Source organism: Rhinatrema bivittatum, chromosome 4 (genome assembly GCF_901001135.1).
Source record: "Rhinatrema bivittatum chromosome 4, aRhiBiv1.1, whole genome shotgun sequence".
Lineage (NCBI taxonomy): Eukaryota > Metazoa > Chordata > Amphibia > Gymnophiona > Rhinatrematidae > Rhinatrema > Rhinatrema bivittatum.
In genome coordinates, this window is record NC_042618.1 from 361,537,675 (window position 1) to 361,558,674 (window position 21,000).

At 44.1% G+C, this 21,000-nt stretch overlaps 1 long non-coding RNA gene across 1 annotated transcript; it reads left to right on the forward strand.

Annotated features, from left to right (window-relative positions):
* Nucleotides 1–14,036: 14,036 nt before the first annotated feature.
* Nucleotides 14,037–14,454, forward strand: LOC115089594. Its single transcript, XR_003856185.1, has 3 exons — nt 14,037–14,090; nt 14,182–14,234; nt 14,321–14,454. It is a non-coding gene; the product is annotated as an uncharacterized LOC115089594 (long non-coding RNA).
* The last annotated feature ends 6,546 nt before the right edge of the window (nt 14,455–21,000 follow it).

Here is a 21,000-nt window from a genome sequence, read left to right on the forward strand (position 1 = left end):
AAAAATGAGGCCCTAAGTTTGTACCTGAAAGAATGAAGGGTGAAGTGATTTGTTCTAGATCACAAAGAACTTCAGTAGAAGAAGCTGGATTTGAACCATGGCTTCTCTTTGTTCTTAACCTACTGCACTAACTACTAGACTAGTCCTCTACTCTAGTGTTCATGGCCATTGCTGTCATACTGTGATATTAATTTGTCCAAAGATCACCATAGGCATCCAGAGGTTTAAGCAAGAATAGCTGTCATCATACTGTTGCTGTGCCAGCTCTACAGAGCACTCATAGAGTGGCATATGCTTGGATGCTAGTGTCCTTCTAAGCAGGGAGTTTTCTCTCCTTGGTGTTAGTGACATGAATGTGCCAGGGTTGGTCAAGGCTCCTTCTGATGCCAGTCCTTCTCTTCCTTGAAAGACATCTGAAGCCATGTTTTTGGTCTGGAAATATATTCTTTTCTTTCATCTTCTCTTCTAGGGTCAGATGCTCTCTTACATCTAACCTCAGCACTATAATCAGACCCATTTGCTGGGCTTACTTTTATTTAGGTCTGCAGCAATGGGGCTTTGCCATGCGGACTGTGCATGCTACCGTTTAATGATATGGTGTGCAATCTAATAGTTTTGAAGTGCTATGGAGGGCAACTATTTTATTTTTGTGCCTACAAGGTAAAATATAATGCATTGCCCATTAAGTGACATTTTAGTGTGCACATTACATTTTTACTGATTGTGCACATTAAAACATTTTAACAAGAATGTTAGAGCAGAGACTCCATAATCATGAAGCATTCAGGTGGAGAATAGGGGTGAGAAGAAAACAAGCAGGAAGGAACAAAGATAAATAATCATCTATCGGGCTATTTTAGTGCTTCAGAAAAGCACTTCCATTGAAAACTTTTCTTTGGCATGATAAAAGTCTGATTCACTTGACCTGGAAAATCTGTTCCATTCCAAGCACCACCAATGAATGATACAGAGACAGTAGAAATGATTTCCTTCATCTCAATGCTTTGGGCATAACAAAGACTTTTACAACTATTCTGGGGATGAAAATTTAGAAGAAAAAAAAAAGGTTTTGAGTGATTATGCAAGCAAATCAGCCTGCCAGTATATCTGCCAATGAGATTTTTATTGGTATAATGTCTTACAGCACATCCTAATCAGTGAAACATTATTAAACTCTGGTATATATTATACAATAAACTGAACAAGTTGACTAATGCCAGCTAGCTTATACATGCCATAAAACAGCTTATTTTAATAATGCAAATGGCAGCAAATTTCTAAGACTAATAGATTCATCTCACAGTTGGATAAAGAGCTCAGTGGTAAATGTTTAACTTATAAATAGACTAAACAAAAGTTTACAGAAATAAATTACTGATCTCCAAAAACAAGTATTACATCATTGGGACAAGAAGAAAACCAAGAGGAAAACAAAATAAAAGAAAGATAAAGGAATGATGCCTGAAAAAAGAAATGAATGTGAGTAGGAAGAAAAGCTAAAACACATGAGAAGACAAAGGAGAAATGGGAAAAAGAGAAAATAAGTGAGAAACAGAAGATGGGAATCCAGGAAAGGAATGAACAAGGGATGCAGTGGAGACAAAGAAAAAAAAGAAAGCCAAGGGAAGTGATAGCATGGAGATGAATGAAAGAAAACTGCATGAGTCATGAAAGCTGTCAATTCAGAACACTGAAAAAGAAGAGAGAAAGAAAAAGTGAAATAATCAGGTTGGAGGAAAAGGAATGGGAATGAAGACAGGTATAAGAGAAAATACCTTGAAGAAAAAGATGGAGGGTGAGAAAAAAAAAAGAAAAAATAGAGGTAATTGATAGAAGACATTAAAGTAATAAGGAATTATGAGGAATAAATAAGCATAAAAGAAAAATATTAGGAAAAGGAGTAGGGAATAGAAACAGAAACATGAAAATAAACAGACTATTCAGCCTATCTAGTTTGTCCATCCATATGAACTGCTCGGCTCCACCATCCCTACCACACCTTCAGAACCCCCCCCCCCCCCCCGCCATACTTATCCCATGCTTTCATGAATTCAGATACTGTCCTTGTCTCCATCACCTCCATGGGGAATTTTTTCCATACATCCACTACCCTTTCTGTAAAGAAATATGGATTTAAATTACTCCTAAGTCTACCCCTTTTCACCCTTATCCTATGACCCCTAGTTCCATAACTTCCTTTCCTTTGAAAGAGGCTTGCCTCCTGTGCCTTGATATCTTGGTGGTACTTAAAATGTCTCCATCATATCTCCACTATCCCTCCTTTCCTCTAGAGTATACAGGATTAAATCTTTAAATCTGTCACTATATGCTTCACAATGAAGACAACTAACCACTTTAGTAATTACCCTCTGGACTGACTCCATTCAGTTTATATCCTTTTGAAGATGCTGTCTCCAAAACTGGGGTATTACCAGGAACTCACACAGGGGCAATATTTCCTCCCTTTTGCAGCTGGTCATTACTCTCTTGATGCACCCAAGCATCTTTCTGGCTTTTGCCATCTTTTTATCCAGCTATTTGGCCACGTTGAGATCATCAGATATGATTGACCCTAAATCCTACTCTTGTTTCATGCATAGAATTCCAGCCCCCATCCCCCCACCTCTTCCGCTCCAGACAGTTTCACTTTCTTGTGGGTTTTTTTTTCAGCCCCAGTCCATTATTCTACATTTGTTAGCATCAAGTCTTTACTATCAGACTCGACCAGCGCTTATCAACTGGTGTGTCGCGACACACCAGTGTGTCGCCAAACACCGGCAGGAATGACGCATCTCCCGGTGTCCCGCTGCCCCATTGTAGTTTCCTTCTCCCTGTTTCCAGCCCCCGCAGGCCAATTGGAAGCCTCCTTTCGTCCTACCCCCACTGCACAATGGGAAGCCTCCTTCATTCTGCCTGCCCCCACACAGGCCAATCGGAAGCCTCCTCCCTTCTACCTGCCAGTGGGAGTAGGAAGAAAGTAAGAAGCCTTTGATTGGCTGGTGAGGCAGGCATTAGGGATGTGCAGAGGGACACCATACGTTGCATTTGGGATACGTATTCGTCGGGGGGGGGGGCAGATACGTTGCATACGTCCGTATAGCGCCCCGATACGGTTATACATCTAATCCTATTTGTTACCCGGCTAAAATTAAAATTTACTACAACCCCCCACCCTCCTGACCCACCCCCAAGACTTACCAAAACTCCCTGGTGGTCCAGCGGGGGGTCCGGCACCCATCCCCTGCACTCTCACACCCTCGATACCACTTCAAAATGGCGCTGGATAGCCTTTGACCTACTATGTCACAGGGGCTACCGGTGCCATTGGTCAGCCCCTGTCACATGACCATCGGCACCATCTTGTGCTCCTACCATGTGACAGGGGCTGACCAATGGCACCGGTAGCCCCTGTGACATAGTAAGGGCAAGGCTATCGGCGCCATTTTGATTCCTGGCACCCGACGGCACAAGTGCAGGAGATCGCTCCTGGACCCCCGCTGGATCCCCAGGGACTTTTGGCCAGCTTGGGGGGCCTCCTGACCCCCACAAGACTTGCCAAAAGTCCAGCGGGGGTCCGGGAGCGACCTCCTCCGATCAGGCCGTTTTGCCAGTATTCAAAATGGCGCCGGTGCTACCTTTGCCCTCACTATGTCACAGGGGCTGATGATCGGTGACATAGTGAGGGCAAATGCTAGCGGCTGCCAGTACTCAAAATGGTGCCGGCACTAGCCTTTGCCGTTGGCCCCTGTGACATAGTAAGGGCAAAGGTAATGCCGGTGCCATTTTGAATACTGGCAAAATGGCCCGATTGCATAGTAAGGGCAAGGCCGATAGCCTTGCCCTTACTATGTCACAGGGGCTACCGGTGTCATTGGTCAGCCCCTGTCACATGGTAGGAGCACAAGATGGCGCCGATGGCCATGTGACAAGGGCTGACCAATGGCACTGGTATCCCCTGTGATATAGTAGGTCAAAGGCTATCTGGCACCATTTTGAAGTGGTATCGAGGGTGTTAGAGTGCAGGGGATGTGTGCCAGACCCCCCGCTGGACCACCAGGGAGTTTTGGTAAGTCTTGGGGTGGTCAGGAGGGTTGTTTAAATTGGCAGCCGAATAATTCGGCAAAAATTCATTGTATTCGTGGGGAACCGTGATACTTTTCGCTTCCCCAAGAATACAACGAATATTGGCACATCCGTTGCGGATTGCCAATACGTAGGGACCGAATGCACACCCCTAGCAGGCATTGCATAGCCCATGGGTGGGGTGGGAGGAATGGCAGTGTCGAACCCCGAAGAAGCAAGGCTGCCACGGGAGTCCATCCCTGTGGCACGAAGAAGAAAACCCAACCCCAACCGAGGCCACCACAGGAGCCCATCCCCGTGGCAGTGAAAAAAGAAGGCCTGCTGGAGTTAAGCCGCGGCAGAACTGGAGCCCATCCCTGCAGTGAAGGAAGAAGTTTTTGGTGACAGTTTGTGTGTCTGGGTGTGAATGAGTGCCTGGGTGAGAGCTTGTATCTGAGGATGTGAATGGGTGCCTGGGTGAGAGCTTGTATCTGAGGATGTGAATGGGTGCCCGGGTGAGAGCTTGTGTCTGAGGGTGTGAATGGTTGAGAGCTTGTGTGTGTGGGTGCCTGGGTGAGAGCTTGTGTGTGTGGGTGTGAATGAGTGCCTGGGTGAGATCTTGTGTCTGAGGGTGTGAATGAGTGTCTGGGTGAGAGCTTGTGTCTGTGGGTATGAATGGATGCATGGGTTAGAGCTTGTGTCTGTGAGTGTGAATGGGTGAGAACTTGTGTGTGCCTGGGTGAGAGCTTGTGTATGTGGGTGTAAATGGAAGCCTGGGTGAGAGCTGGTGTGAATGGGTGCTTGGGTGAGAGCTTGTGTGTGTGGGTGTGAATCGGTGCCTGGGTGAGAGCTGGTGTGCATGGGTGAGACAGCATTTGTGTGTGATTGAGAGCTTGTATATAAGAGAGCATGAGTGTGAGTGAGAGACTGGTCAGGGAGGTGATGTGTTTCTGTGTGAGAGAGAAAGACTGGTCAGGAAGATGACTAGTGTGAGAGAGACCGAGACTGGTTGTGGGCGCCAAGGAAGAGGACTGTGAGGACAGAGCTTCAACAGCCCTTGTTGCTTCTGGTGAGTTATTGGCCTGGAAGGGAAAGGAGTAGGAGAGTTGCTGGAGAGGGTAAGTAATAGAGATGTGAATCGTGTGATCGATCGTCTTAACGATTGATTTCGGCTGGGGGGGGTTGGGAATCGGATCGTCGCAGTTTTGTTTTTATAAATATCGTGTAAATCGGGGGAGGGCGGGAAAACCGGCACACTAAAACATCCCTAAAACCCCCCCCAAAATGTCTTAAATTACCTGGGGTCCAGTGGGGGGTCCCATTGTGATCTTCCACTCTCGGGCAACGAGTGCGTTGATAGAAAATGGCGCCGGCACTACCTTTGCCCTGTCATATGACAGGGCAAAGGTAGCGCCGGCGCCATTTTGGTTCCTGTCCCCGACGTCACGAGCGTAGAAGATCGCTCCCGGACCCCCGCTGGACCCCCAGGGAATTTTGGCCAGCTTGGGGGGCCTCCTGACCCCCACAAGGCTTGCCAAAAGTCCAGCGGGGGTCCGGGAACGACCTCCTGCACTCGAATTGTATTGCCATACGGCCGGCGCCATTTTGCAATAAGGCCGGTGCCATTTTGCAAAATGGCGCCGGCCATACGGCAACATGATTCGAGTGCAGGAGGTCGTTCCCGGACCCCCGCTGGACCCCCAGGGACTTTTGGCCAGCTTGGGGGGGCCTCCTGACCCCCACAAGACTTGCCAAAAGTCCAGCGGGGGTCCGGGAATGACCTCCTGTTGCCTGGACTGCCGCCTCAATGCGCATCTTTTCAGGATGTATTTTCTAAAGAAGCCGCTGATGTACTACCTCCACACAGATCCTACGACTGTGTTATCAACTTGAAACCGAATACTGAACCACCCAAGGGAAGGGTCTACCCCCTCTCTGTGGTCGAAAATAAAGCAATGTTTGAATACATCCAAGAAAATCTTCAAAAGGTTTCATAAGGCCATCCAAGTCACCTGCTGGGGCAGGCTTCTTCTTTGTGGGGAATAAGGACAGAACCTTACGTCCATGCATTGATTATCATGGTCTAAACGAGATCACAGTCAAAGACAGCTATCCCTTATCACTCAGCTCAGAGCTATTTGACAGACTACAGGGAGCCAAGATATTCTCCAAGCTTGATCTTAAAGGAGCATACAACCTTGTTCGTATTCGTTCAGGCGACGAATGGAAGACAGCATTTAATACCAGGGAATGACACTTTGAGCACTTAGTGATGCCCTTCGGCTTGTGCAATATCCCAGCTGTCTTCCAAACCATGATAAACGATATCCTGCGTGACCTACTCTACCAATGTGTCATTGTATACCTAGACGACATCCTGATATTCTCTCAAGACCTGAATACCCACAAGGAGGATTTCAAGAAGGTATTACAGAGACTGCGGGAGAATCGTCTATACGCAAAGCTGTCCAAATGCGAATTCCACAAGGAAATCTGTACCTTTCTTAGGGTACATAGTATCTAACCAAGGGTTCCAGATAGATCCTCAAAAGCTTGACAGCATTCAGAAATGGACTCAACCCACTGGTCTAAAAGCTCTTAGACGATTTCTGGGATTCACTAATTATTACAGAACCTTCATTAAGAATTACTCCTCACTAACTGTGCCATTAACAGCTCTGACAAAGAAAGGTGCCAATGTTGCCAATCGGTCTATAGAGGCTGTCACCACATTTCAAAAGCTGAAGGACGCTTTCTCTACTAAGCCATGTCTCCACCATCTGGTCCTACACACCCCTTCATCGTGGAGGTTGACACCTCAGATGTTGACGTAGGGGCTGTGCTAAGTCAGACCAGTGACTCCAAGATCCTACGTCCATGTTCCTTTTTCTCCAGACGCTTCACACCGGCAGAAATAAATTACGGCATTGGAGATAAAGAGCTACTGGTGATAAAGATGGCATTCGAGGAGTGACGTTCCTGTCTTGAAGGCGCTCAACATCAAATCACGCTTTTTACAGATCATAAAAACCTAAAATACCTTCACCATGCCCTGCGCCTCAACCTTTGGTGATATGTTCCTGTTCTTTAACAGGATTGAAATACTGACCTGGAGATAAAAACATCAGAGCAGATGCCCTATCTCGCTCCTTCATATCTGAAGATGTCCAACACATCATTGATCCAGAGAGAGTCATTCTTTCTGCTACTCACCCAGTGCCCTCTGGCAAGACTATTGTGCCCAACAGCCTCCAGAAGAAACTACTAGCATGGGCTCACAACTCTAAATTGGCTGGACATCCCGGTCAACGGAGAACGCTGGCGAAACATCAACAATACTACTGGTGGCCGTCTATGAAAAGACACCTTTGCCTACGTAGTGGCCTGTACCAACTGTGCCAGACCTCCACCCGGACATCCTTGGGGCCAGCTTCAATCTCTGCCAGTGCCAGATGAGCCGTGGACTCATATCGCCACGGACTTTGTGGTGGACACCACTCTCTGGAGGCAACAATACCATCTGGGTAACAGTGGATCGTTTCTGTAAGATGGCTCACTTTGTGGTGCTTCCTGGCTTACCAATTACTAGTGAACTTGCAAAGCTTTTCATCAGCCACATTTTTCACTTGCACGACATGCCGAAACACATCACTTCAGATAGAGGTGTACAATTCACAGCCAAATTCTGGAAGGCTCTGTGCAAGAAGTTTGATATCACTCTCAACTTCGCTTCATTTTACCATCCTCAATCAAATGGCCAAACTGAGAGGATGAACCATACCCTCAAGCAGTTCCTCCGTGCCTACGTTAGTTCACATCAGAATGACTGGGCTGAACTGTTACCATGGGCCGAGTTTTCCATCAACTCCCATCCAGCAACATCTACTGGATCAACACCATTCGAAGTGGTATATGGACGACTACCTTCACCACCTTTTCCACTTCTGCTGCCAGTGTCGACCCCAGAAGCTCAAGCTACTGCCGATGTGATTCAACAACTTTGGAAGAAGACTAAGGAGATGTTCATCAAAGCTGGAATCATAGCTAAAAGTGGTTATGACGCTCATTACTGCAAGGCTTCTGACTTCAAGCCTGGTGATAAAGTCTGGCTGTCTACAAAACACCTTAGACTTAAGCTACCATCAGCTCACTTCACTCCACACTATGTCGGACCATTTCCCATCCTCCGGCATCTGGGCAATCTCTCCTACAGTCTCAGACTTCCCCCAGCAATCCATAATGTGTTTCACATCTCTCTATTGAAACCGCTCATTCTCAACAAATTCAGCACCAAGACACCAGATCCCCCTCATATTGATGCAGAAGAGGACATCGAGTACAAAGTGGATGCAATACTTGATGTAAGGAAGAGAGGCAGATTTTGGGAATACCTCCTGTCATGGGAGGGATATGGACCAAAAAATAACTCATGGGAACCTATGGCTAATATCATGGACAAAGAGATGCTGAATAGGGATGTGCAGAGGGACGCCATATGTTGCATTCGTGATTCGGATTCGTTGGGGAGCAGATACGTTACATTCAGATGTATGGTGCCCCGATGCATTAATACGGCGATTTCTATTTGTGTCCCAGCTAAAATTAAAATTAACTACACCCCCCCCCCCCCCCCCCCACACACACACACACACCCTTCTGACTCCCCAAGACTTACCAAAACTCCCTGGTGGTCCAGCGGGGAGTCCGGGAGCCAACCCCTGCACTCTCACACCCTCGGTGCCGGTTTCATCATGGCGCCGATAGCCTTTGTCACAGGGGCTACAGGTGCTATTGGTCAGACCCTGTCACATGGTCATTGGCTCCATCTTGTGCTCCTACCATGTGACAGGGGCTGACCAATGGAACCGGTAGCCCCTGTGACATAGTATGGGCAAAGGCATCGGATGGCCGGAGTGCAGGAGGTCGCTCCGGGACCCCAGTTGGGCCCCCAGGGACTTTTGGCCAGCTTGTGGGGGGGGGCTCCTGACCCCAACAAGACTTGCCAAAAGTCCAGCAGGGGTCCAGGAGAGACCTCCTGCACTCCGGCCATCTGATGCCAGTACTCAAAATGGTGCAGATCGCCTTTGCCTTCACTATGTCACAGGTACCGACGGTCGGCCCCTGTGACATAGTGAGGGCAAAGGCGATCTGCTGCCAGTATTCAAAATGGCGCCGTCTGTAAGCATGGATAAGCGCGATCATGGTGTTTCTGGATGCTAACTTTCTGCAACCCTTGCCCTTTGCTGTGGCATAATCTATCAAAGGCTAAATACCAGATGAGAGCATTAGTCATAAGCACTATAAGGGAATGAAGTTTGAAGAAAATTCCCAAGAGGGCATGAAACCATTAGATAATTGGGTGTGTCAGGATTGTGAAAAGCATTGGATAGCCAGAGCAAGAGGAAGAATCAACTATATATTAGGATGCTGCAACCAGAATTGAACACAGTACTCAAAGAGCAGTCTCACCTTTGAAGCAATACAGAAGCATTATGGCATTCTCAGTGTATTCACCATTCCCTTCCTAATAATTCCTAACATTCTGTTTGCTTTATTGGCCACCACAGCACACTAAGCCATTGATTTCAATGTATTGTCCACTGTAACACCCAGATCTTTTTCCTGAGTGGTAACTCCTAACATGAAACTGAACATTGTGTAACTACAGCATGAGTTATTTTTCCCTATATGAATCACCTTGCACTTGTCCACATTAAATTTTATCTGCCATTTGGATGTCCAATCTTCTAGTGTTGCAAGGTCCTCCTGCAATTTATCACTATCTGTCTGTGATTTAACTACTCTGAATAGTTTTGTGTCATCTGCAAATTTGATCACCTTTATTCATTGTTCCCCTTTCCAGATCATTTATAAATATATAGATCCCTATAGAGAAACTACATGCTAGCAGACTACTTCACCTCAGTCACACATGCAGGTCACAGACAGAACTTCACTAAATACAGAACAGGAAGGTCATAAAGTATAAATATAAACATGCATACAAAACTGTAAACCACAACAAGCCATACAAGTAGTACAACAATGAAAAAACAGAAATATTACCAATCCTTATAAAACATCAAACAATAAAAACACAAAATATAAATAATACTAAAACCATACTAATAAAAATAATATTTCAGATAGCTGATAGCATCCAATAATCAAAAACTAAAAAAAATTAACAATTTTCCTAATACCTAAAAAGATTTTAAAACAGCAGACATATGAAATACCATCCAATAATTTAAAACAATAAAGGATTTTTTTAAAAATTCTCCTATTCTCCATACCTAGGAACTTTTGATTCCAGTCACCCTGAGATTGTTGTGGATTAGTCAGAGGTGGTGACATGCACAAACTTTCTCCTCCATATATAGAAACTCTATAACATGTTCATTCTTATACACACTCCCTCATATGCTCATTCACATTTATACATGCTGACTCACTGACTTTCTCACACACATACACTCACTTACTCACACACATGCTCTCACGCTCATACATACATGCTTGCCGAATTTCACATATGCTCTCTCTCTCATACTCCATTCTAACTCATGCTGTCTCTCATCCTCACACACTCACTGACTCTCATTTGCTGTCATGATCACATACATGCTCCCAGTCACACATGCTCAATGATTCATGCGTTCTCACATGCACTGACTGATTCACATACGCTCTCTCAAAAACACATATTCACTGACTTAGGTGCTTTCTCTCTCTCACTCCTCCCCTCTGAATAAATAATTAAAAATGTGTTTTTACTTACATTGAGAGTCGGGGGGGTCCAGGCAAGGCCCCAAGAATAGTGTCTGGATTCTGGGTGGGCTGCCTGTTGGCTTCCCCGAAGTGGAAAGGGGCGGGTTGGAAGGCCCTGATGCTAGGTTTGCAAGTTGTTTTGGGTTGTTTTTTTAAATTACTTTTTGCCATGACCTAGCTTGAGCCCAGCAGCTGAGACCAGGGTTGGAGTTGAGCCAGCGGTGAGAGGCCTGCTCACTGCCTCCCATCGGCTGCCAGCAGAAGCATGTAAGGGGAGGCACTATGAACATGGGATGGTAGGAGTAAGAGGTGCCAGAGCAGAGCAGTGGCAACAGATGCATGGAGCTGCCACTGTTACTGCTTCCACTGCTGCTGTGCCGGTAAAAACAATAAGTAAAATAAAATAAACAGAAGGCAGAGTGAACAGAGAGCCTCGGGGGAGACTCTCACTGTGATACAAGATTCTGAGGTGCCTGGCATTGGTCGTAGCAACTCCATAGGCACAGGGCCGCAGCGATCAACACAAATCACGTGATCCTCCCAATAGGCCAATATATCCCTGTGCTACCACTCTTTCTTTCTTTATGCATGCGTGTTGATGGTCCTGAAGGCAGGGTGAGGCAGCCGTGGGGTAGTTTTTGCCACCTCAAAATTTTGCCGCCTGAGGCCACTGCCTCACCCTGCCTCATGATAGAACCGCCCCTGCTATAGGAGCCTAAATTTTGGCACTCTGCCCTAGCAAATTTTCAAAAAGGCCAATTTGGGATCCTACTTCCAAAAGATAGGAGCCTAAACCCTCTGAAAATTGACCCCACAGGTAGTGTTGACAGCAAAACCTTCATCTGCTAATAGTAAGTTTGAACTTTACTAGGAAGAAGTGCTTAAATCTTGAGACAAAATTAATAAATAATAATTCTTGGAGGATTAAACTATTACTGCCTGTTTATATTGTTTGCTAGTTGATAGGGCAGTTAGGGTGTTGAACCTCTGGCACTGGAGATGGTAGATGAGCGTCTGTAGGGAGAGCTATTCTACCCATGAGGAATTGGGGAAGCTGTCATATTGTTACCTTCCCAGGTTCTGTGGACTGATCTACACCTAGCTAGGCTCCCATTGGTTATAGGTAACCTCACACTGTTTACCCAGCTGCATGGGGGTAACTTGCCGGTGTGGTGGTTACTACCCTTAACCAATGAGCCTTCATACTGTTGATGCAACTCCATTATTGCTCTCTGCTTTTATGGTAGGAGGAAAAGGGGAATTAGATTCAGAGAGGAACCAACAAGGGCCCTGTCTTTGATGGCTTGCTACAGCAGATACTACCATAAGCTTGCTGGGCAGACTGGATGGACCATTTGTCCTTTTCTGTTGTCATTTTCTATGTTGCTATATGTTCTTAATTGATAGCCAGCAGAGCATTCTCTGCTGTCATAGAGTGTCTCTTGAGTGTCTTCTGAGTGTTTCATGCTGGGTCTAAACAAGGCTGTGCTGAAATATAGTGAATTGGATTGGGTTTCTTTCCTCAGATAGGAGAGACTGCATCTTTTCGATTACTTTGGTTGTTTCCCTGCATGCTATAAATCAGGAAGCAATGTTTTGTTTTTTTAATTTTTCTCTTCTTGCATTAAGATTTCAATTAAAAGTGCAGCTATTGTGTTGTCTTTTAGACTCTGACACTAGTTTTAAGATTAATATTTGCCAGTGTTAGAACTGTTTACTAGTTTTAAGGTTAATATTTGTTTGCCAATGTTAGAATTGTTTATGTAGTGGGGAAAACAGATTTTGATTCTCTGAGCTAGTAAAGGATAGCATTTGTTTGCCAATGTTAAAATTGTTTGTGTAATTTGAAAATAGACTTTGATTCTCCAGTTTTAGACTTGTTTGTGTAGTGGGAAAATAAACTTTAATTCACTGAACTAGAAAAGGATAGCATTTGTTTGCCAGTTTTAAAATTATTTGCTAATGTTAAGGCTAGTATTTCATTGCCAGTATTAGAACTGTTTGCTAGTTTTATGAATAGTATTGTTTGCAAGTGTAAAAAATGTTGGTATAGTAGGAAAATAGACCTTGATTATCTGAGGTAGTAAAAGACCGTATTTGCCAGTGTTAAGATTGTGCAATTCAAAAATAGACTTTTATTCTCTGCTCTAGTAAAAGCTAGTATTTGTTTGCCAGTGTTATAATTCTTTGTAGTCTAAACTTTCTCTAAGCTAGTACAAGATAATATTTCTTTGCCAGTGTTTGAATTTTGAGCTTGCAAAGGTCACATACTTGATCTGAGACAGTGAGAGTATAAGTTATTTGGCAACTAGTTACTAATATAATTCCAACCGTCTCACCCACCCTGGCTAATTCTTTAGTATAGACTGTAAATTATCACCCCCACTAGGAAGAAAGTCTTCAAAATGTTAATTAGTCACTTAAAATAACATTAAATTAACCCTGATTGACTAATTTTAGGCCTGCTGCTGATCATTCATGAAATTAATCATCTGGTTTTCAAATTTAAAATGTGTAACACTAGTTTCAAGCTGTTTCAAAAATGTGGTTGAGAATTTTGCTTTATTCAAAGAAGGCTCCAACAGAGACAAAGGTTCAAACAATATGCAGTCGCCAAACATGGGAGCATGTTTTCCCAGGGCTGCATCGTGAGGGACAATGCAGGGCACAACCCTATCTGTATAAACAAAGAAACATTTATTACAAGCATGGAAACAGCAACCTCTACACTAAAAAATGTATTATAAATGTCATGGAATATACTAGTTTAGCGGAGTAAAGATACATGAAAGCAGAGAGAATATCTTATATTACAAATCTATACAAAAACAAAAGATGGGGGTTAGAAAAGTTTCACATGCTAAAAGTACTATGAGGCAGAGAATAGGCAGCTGAAAGGAAGTTACATGCCATTATAGTTAGTGGCGTCCGTAGCACAGCTCAATTATTTACCTGTACAAAAACAAAAGGATATTAAAAGGCTTAAAACCACGCCAAACGGTGGTCACATGACTGAAATTGCCCAGTCAGCCAGTAGAGAGCTAGGACAATCAGGACATATAAATAAGTATGGAGCCAATCGGAAGCCGAAAAACTCACATACTCCTTTATATGTTAACAAAGCACTACTTGTGCAGCACGACAAGCATCAGAGGACATATATATCATTGTAACTGTACGTGAACATGACAGAACTTGGTTTTTTTTTTGTGCCGGTAAATAATTGAGCTGTACTATGGATGCCACTAACTCTAATGGTATGTAACTTCCCTTCAGCTGCTTGTTCTCTGCCTTGTAGTATTTATAACATGTGAAACTTTTCTAAACCCATCTTTTGTTTTTGTGTAGATGTGTAATATAAGATATTCCCTGTTTTCTTGTATCTCTGCTCTGCTAAACTGGTAGGTTTCTTGACATGTATAATTAATTTTTTAGTGTTTAGGTTGCTGTTTCCATGCTTGTAACACATGTTTCTTTGTTTATACAGATAAGGTTGTGCCCTGCATTGTTCCTCCCTAAGCAGCTCTAGAGAAACATGGTCCCGTGTCGGGGGACTGCATATTGTTTGAACCTTTGTCTCTGTTGGAGCTTTCTTTGAATAAAGCAAAATTCTCATCTAAATTCTTGAAACATCTTGAAACTAGTGGTTACACATTTATTCCATATATTGATTGTGTGTAACGCCTGTCAAGCCACACTGTACTTTGTGCATTTTCAAATTTAAAAACCATGGATTTTAAAAGACAGCTAACAGATACATTTAAAAACCTTATTCATATTTTGCAACATTAAATTGAGACATACCTACTCTTTAATCAGATTTTAAGACTTTATCAACTCAAAAAATTAAAATGTAGAGAGAAGCCAGAGTGTGATATATATTATTATGTATTTGTTGGTGAGAGGTTATATGTGTGCACCTGGTACAAAGGTCTCCTGGCTTTAAGAGAATGAATCTGATCTCTGGAGGCCAAACTGGCAGACCTAGAGGAGCTAAGACATATAGAAAGGTATACAGAGGAGACCTTCAGGGACATAGACTGGAATTGGGACCACTCTACTATCAGCTCTTGTGCTGCTTTTGAAGAGCAAGGTTACCTGGCAGGAGATAATCACCTTGATGTGATAGAAAGTGATTCTGTAGTTAGGACATATCCTTCAAGTGATGCTTTATCCTCTTGCACTGAGAATGTTTCTCCAGGGGTCCATGCCCAGGAGAGAAGGTTTAGGATGAGCATTGCAGTGGATGATTCAATCATTAGGGAACTAGATATATCTAGGTGGATAATGGGTGTGAGGATTGCTTGCTAACTTGTCTGCCTGGTGCGAAGGTTGTGGACCTCACACACTACCTAGATAAGATTTAAAGTGTGCTGGGGAGAATCTGGCTATCATAATATATGTGGATACCAATCACAGGAATGTGCAGGAGGGATGTTCTGGAGGCTAAATTTAGACTCTAAGGTAGATAAATAAAATCTAGAAACTCCAGGGTTGCAGTCTCAGAAATGTTTCCTGTTTCACACATAAAACCCCAGAGGGAGGCTGAGCTCCAGACTTTCAATATGTGGATGAGATAATGATACAAGGAAAAAGATTTTAGGTTTGTTAGGAGCTGGGGAACATTTTGGGGAAGAGGAAGCCTATTCCTATGGGATGAGCTCCACCTTAACCAGAGTGGAACCAGGCTGATGGCATTACCTTTTAAAAAGGAACTAGAACAGCTTTTAAACTAGAACATAGAGGAAAGTTGACAGTTGCTCAGCAGTGCATAATTTGGAGAGAGATTGCATCAAAGGATACTGGAAAGTCATGCAAGGTAGAATGTTCCACTAGAGAACATAGAGTATGCAGATAAAAATGACTCCAAATTGTCTGTAGCATCTCATAATAAGCAGATTGTGGTACATATAAAAATGGAACTAGAAATACAGCTTTTTAAAAATGTCAATATATAAATGCCAAAAGTCTAAAAAATTAGACAGATTTATAATGTAGGCATCTTGGAGACTTGATGGAAGGAGGATATCCAATGGGACACTGTAAAATCAAGGTGCAAATTATATCTACCTGGTAGGGCAGATAAGACTGGTGGAGGGGTGGGACTATATGTTAAGGATGGCATAGATTCAAGCAGGATAAAAGTCTTGCAGGAGACAAATTACAATCTGGAATTCTTATGGATAAAAATTCCAAGGGTAAAAAAGAAGAGTATTGTAGTGAGGATATCATACTATCTGCCTGGCCAGATTTGAAAAGAGACTGCAAAATGCTATTGCTAACACAATAATAATGAGAAATGAAAGTTTAATGAGCATTGCTTGGGTAAATGTTCCATAAGGATATGCAAGGGAAGGAAAGTATCTAGATGCCATCGATGACTGCTTCATGCAGCAATTGGTCATGGAACGAATGAGAGGGGGACTATACTAGATCTAATTTTCAGTGGAATACAGGACCTGGTGCAAGAGATAAAGAAAGTAGATCAGTTTGGCAACAGTGATCATAACCTGCCCCAAACATTTTGGAGGGCATGGGATATAATTTTAAATTAATAAATAAATAATGTGATAAAATTTGACATAATCACTGGAAGGCGTATACTAAGGAAAACTACTGCAGTAACATTTAACTATAAAAAGATAAACTATGATAAAATGAAGAAATGTATAAGAAAAAACTGAAAGGAGCAATCCACATGCTTAAAAACATGCAGGAGGAATAAATGGAATTACCAGCCTTGAGGACCAGATAATATTTATTCCATGCATTTAAAAGGTTGAAGGAAAACCAAATGACTACCATCATGCTTAAATAATGAGGTGAAATAAGCAATTATAGCCAAAGGGCATCATTCAAAAAATAAAAAGAAAACCCAAATGAGGAAAATAAGGAAGGGCATAAGCATTGGCAATTTAGATGTAAAAAAGTAATTAAGCAGGCTAAGGGAGAATTTAAAAAAATGCTTGCACAAACGTAAAAACAAGTAATAATAACATTTTCAAGTACATTTGAAGCAAAAAGTCTGTGAGGAAGTCAGTTGGGCTGCTAGATAGCAGAGGAGTAAAGGGGGTAGTCAGGGAGGACAAAAACTGCTGAAAAATGAAATTAATTTTTTGCCTCTGTCTTTACTGAGGATGATGTTGGTGGTCATACCCACACCAGAAACATTTTTTGATGGTGATGACTTTGACTAGAAGGAATCACTGTGAAACTTGAGGACGAAATAAATCAGAATAAAGAAACATAATTCACAGGAACCAGATGATATTCACCCCATAAAAAATGAAACTGTAGAGCTGTTTTTGGTGATTTGTAACATCATTTAAACAGCCATGGTACAGAAGACTGGAGGGTGGCCAAAGAAATGCCTGTTTTTAAAAGGGCTCCAGGGGTGATCTGAGAAATTATAGATTAATGAGCCTGACATTGGTGCTAGGCAAAATGGTCAAAATTATTCTTAAAAACATAATTACTGACCGCATAAATAGACATGATTTAATGGAGGAGAGTCAGCATGGGTTTTGCAAAGAGAAGTCTTGCCTTTACTAGATTTTTTGAGGATGTACATAATAGGGATGTGAATCGTTTTTTGACGATTTAAAATATCGTCCGATATATTTTAAATCGTCAAAAATCGTTAGGGCCACGATACAATACCAATTCCCCCGATTTATCGTCAAAAAATCGTAAATCGGGGGAAGGGGGAGGGCAGGAAAACCGGCACACTAAAACCCCCTAAAACCCACCCCCGACCCTTTAAATTAAATCCCCCACCCCCCCGAACCCCCCCCCCCAAATGCTTTAAATTACCTGGGGATCCAGCGGCGGTCCGGAACGGCGGCAGTCCGGAACGGCCCCCTCAATTGAATTGTGTTGTCTTCAGCCGGCGCCATTTTCCAAAATGGCGGCGCAAAATGGCGGCGGCCATAGACCAACACGATTCGACTGCAGGAGGTCGTTCCGGACCCCCGCTGGACTTTTGGCAAGTCTTGTGGGGGTCAGGAGGCCCACCCAAGCTGGCCAAAAGTTCCTGGGGGTCCAGCGGGGGTCCGGGAGCGATTTCCTGCCGCAAATCGTTTTCCGTACGGAAAATGGCGCCGGCAGGAGATCGACTGCAGGTCATTCAGCGGCGGTCCGGAACCCCCGCTGAATGACCTCCTGCAGTCGATCTCCTGCCGGCGCCATTTTCCATATGGAAAACGATTCGCGGCAGGAAATCGCTCCCGGACCGCCGCTGGACCCCCAGGAACTTTTGGCCAGCTTGGGGGGCCTCCTGACCCCCACAAGACTTGCCAAAAGTCCAGCGGGGGTCCGGAACGACCTCCTGCAGTCGAATCGTGTTGGTCTATGGCCGCCGCCATTTTGCGCCGCCATTTGGAAAATGGCGCCGGCTGAAGACAACACGATTCAATTGCAGGAGGCTGTTCTGGACCGCCGCCGTTCTGGACCGTCGCTGGATCCCCAGGTAATTTAAAGCACAGATGCAGCTTTGATTTCCTTAAGAGAAGCGAGACACGGGAGTTGGATAAACCTGTCTTACACAAACAGTGCAGTTAGCCACCTTTGGGCAAACTCAGCTGGAGCTAAGCTAATGAAATATATTAGGGAAAAAATTAAATAGAGCAAGAAATAAGACCGCCGCCGTTCCGGACCGCCGCTGGATCCCCAGGTAATTTAAAGCATTTGGGGGGGGGGGGGTTCGGGAGGGTGGGGGATTTAATTTAAAGGGTCGGGGGTGGGTTTTAGGGGGTTTTAGTGTGCCGGCTCACGATTTTAACGATTTTCACGATACTTTACACACCCAAACGGCAACAATACGAATCCCTCCCCCTGCCAGCCGAAATCGATCGTTAAGACGATCGAGGACACGATTCACATCTCTAGTACATAAACATGCAGACAAAGGTGAGCTGGTTAATATAGGGGCGGATTTTCAGAGCCCTGCTCGCCGGTGCGCCTATGTTCAATAGGCTTACCGGCGCGCGCAGACCCCGGGACTCGCGTAAGTCCTGGGGTTTGGCGAGGGGGGCGTGTCGGCTGCGTTTGGGGGCAGGCCCGGGGGAGTGGTTACAGCCCGGGGCGGTCCAGGGGCGTGGCCGCGCCCTCCGTACCCGCCCCCAGGTCGCGTCCCGGCGCGCAGGGATTTAAGTCTCCCTCCGGGAGGCGTAAATCCCCCGACAAAGGTAAGGGGGGGGTTTAGACAGGGCCGGGCAGGTGGGTTAGGTAGGGGAAGGGAGGGGAAGGTGAGGGGAGGGGAGGGCAAAAGAAAGTTCCCTCCGAGGCCACTCCGATTTCGGAGCGGCCTCGGAGGGAACAGGGGTAGGCTGCGCGGCTCGGCGCGCGCCGGCTATACAGAATCGATAGCCTTGCGCGCGCCGATCCAGGATTTTAGCGGATACGCGCAGCTACGCACGTATCTACTAAAATCCCGCGTACTTTTGTGCGCCAGCAAAAGTACGCCAATTTGCGCGGTTTGAAAATCTACCCCATAGTGTATTTGATTATAAGAAGGCATTTGACAAAGTCCCTCATGATAAACTGAGAGGTCATGGGATCAGAGGCAGTATTTTATGTGGATTACAAACTGTATAAAAGACGAGAAGCAAAGGATGAAACAAAATGGCCAATTTTCCAATTGGAAAAATAACAGTGCATTTCTCTAGGAATCTGTATTTGGACCTCTGCTAGTTAGCATATTCATAAATGATGTGAAGAAAGGAATGATGAGTGAGATGACCAATTTGCAGATGACACAAATTATTTCAGTACAATAATGAAAGGAATCCGTAAAAATCAGGACAATGTCGAACATACACAATATACGAATCCTGAGTGTGTATATAGTGGGTGAAAAATCTATGATGTTTCTCTATGTGACCTCATATACAATGCCTTAGGAGGAACAGGCTACGGAGGCTACAGGCTCAGTAAAGAACTTTCAGCAGCGGGAATCTTTTTTAATCATTGGTCACATTAAAGATAGCTTGTGAGATGCCCCTAGTCTGGAGCTATCATGTAGTCCACTTATCTTTTGTTTAGGCTTTGCAGTACAGTTTTTGCTGGTCGCTGATAGACGGTTCAGAGCGGTGCTGCAGACTGTTTATTCAACAGTGCGCAACGCAATTCGCAAACGTTGTCACAGTGACATAGGAGCACCACATAAAATTCCTTGTACCGGCAAGAACTTCATCAGACCCCCTGAGGAAGGAGGTTTCTCCGAAACACCGAGTGTCGGACAGCGTCGGACATTTTCACCTGGCCAGATCTCCAATTGGTGCATGGACTCTCCTTAGAACTTTACCAGCAAAAATTGTACTGGAAAGCCTAAACAAAAGATAAGTGGACTACATGATAGCTCCAGACTAGGGGCATCTCACAAACTATCTAATGTGACCAATGATTAAAAAAGATTCCCCTGCTGAAAGCTCTTTACTGAGCCTGTAGCCTCCATAGCCTGTTCCTCCTAAGGCACGGTATATGAGGTCACATAGAGAAACATCATAGATTTTTCACCCACTATATACACACAAATTATTTCAGGTCATTTAAATTGTGAAGAACTGCAGAAGAACCTTGAGATACTAGGACACTGGGCTTCTAAATGGCAGGTTCAATTTAATGTTGACACGCAGAGAAATACAAGTAGGGAAAAATAATTCCCACTACAAGTATGCAATGCTGGGTTCCATGTTAGGAGTCAACACCCATGTAAAGGAGCTCGGAGTCCTTGTGGACAACAATACCTTGAAATGTTTGGCTCCGTGTGCAACAATGGTTGAAAAGGCAAATAGAATGTTCAGAATTATTTGGAAAGGAATAGAGAACAAAACTGAGAATATCATAATGTCTTTGTATAAATCGATGGTGCAACTGCACCTTGAGTACTGTATGCAGTTCTGCTAAACCCATTTTAAAAAAAGACATAGAAAAAGTATAGAGATGGACAATGAAAATGATAAAGGGAATGGAAAAGTTCCTTATGGAGTAATGCTAAACAGATTAGGGCTCATTAGCATGGAAAAGAGATGACTGAGAGGGGATATGATTGAAGTTTATAAAATCATGAGTGGGATGGAACAGGTAAATTGGGAACAGTTGTTTATCCTTTCAAGCAACACTAGAACTAGGGGACACTCCATGAAATTAGCAATTAGCAGATATAAA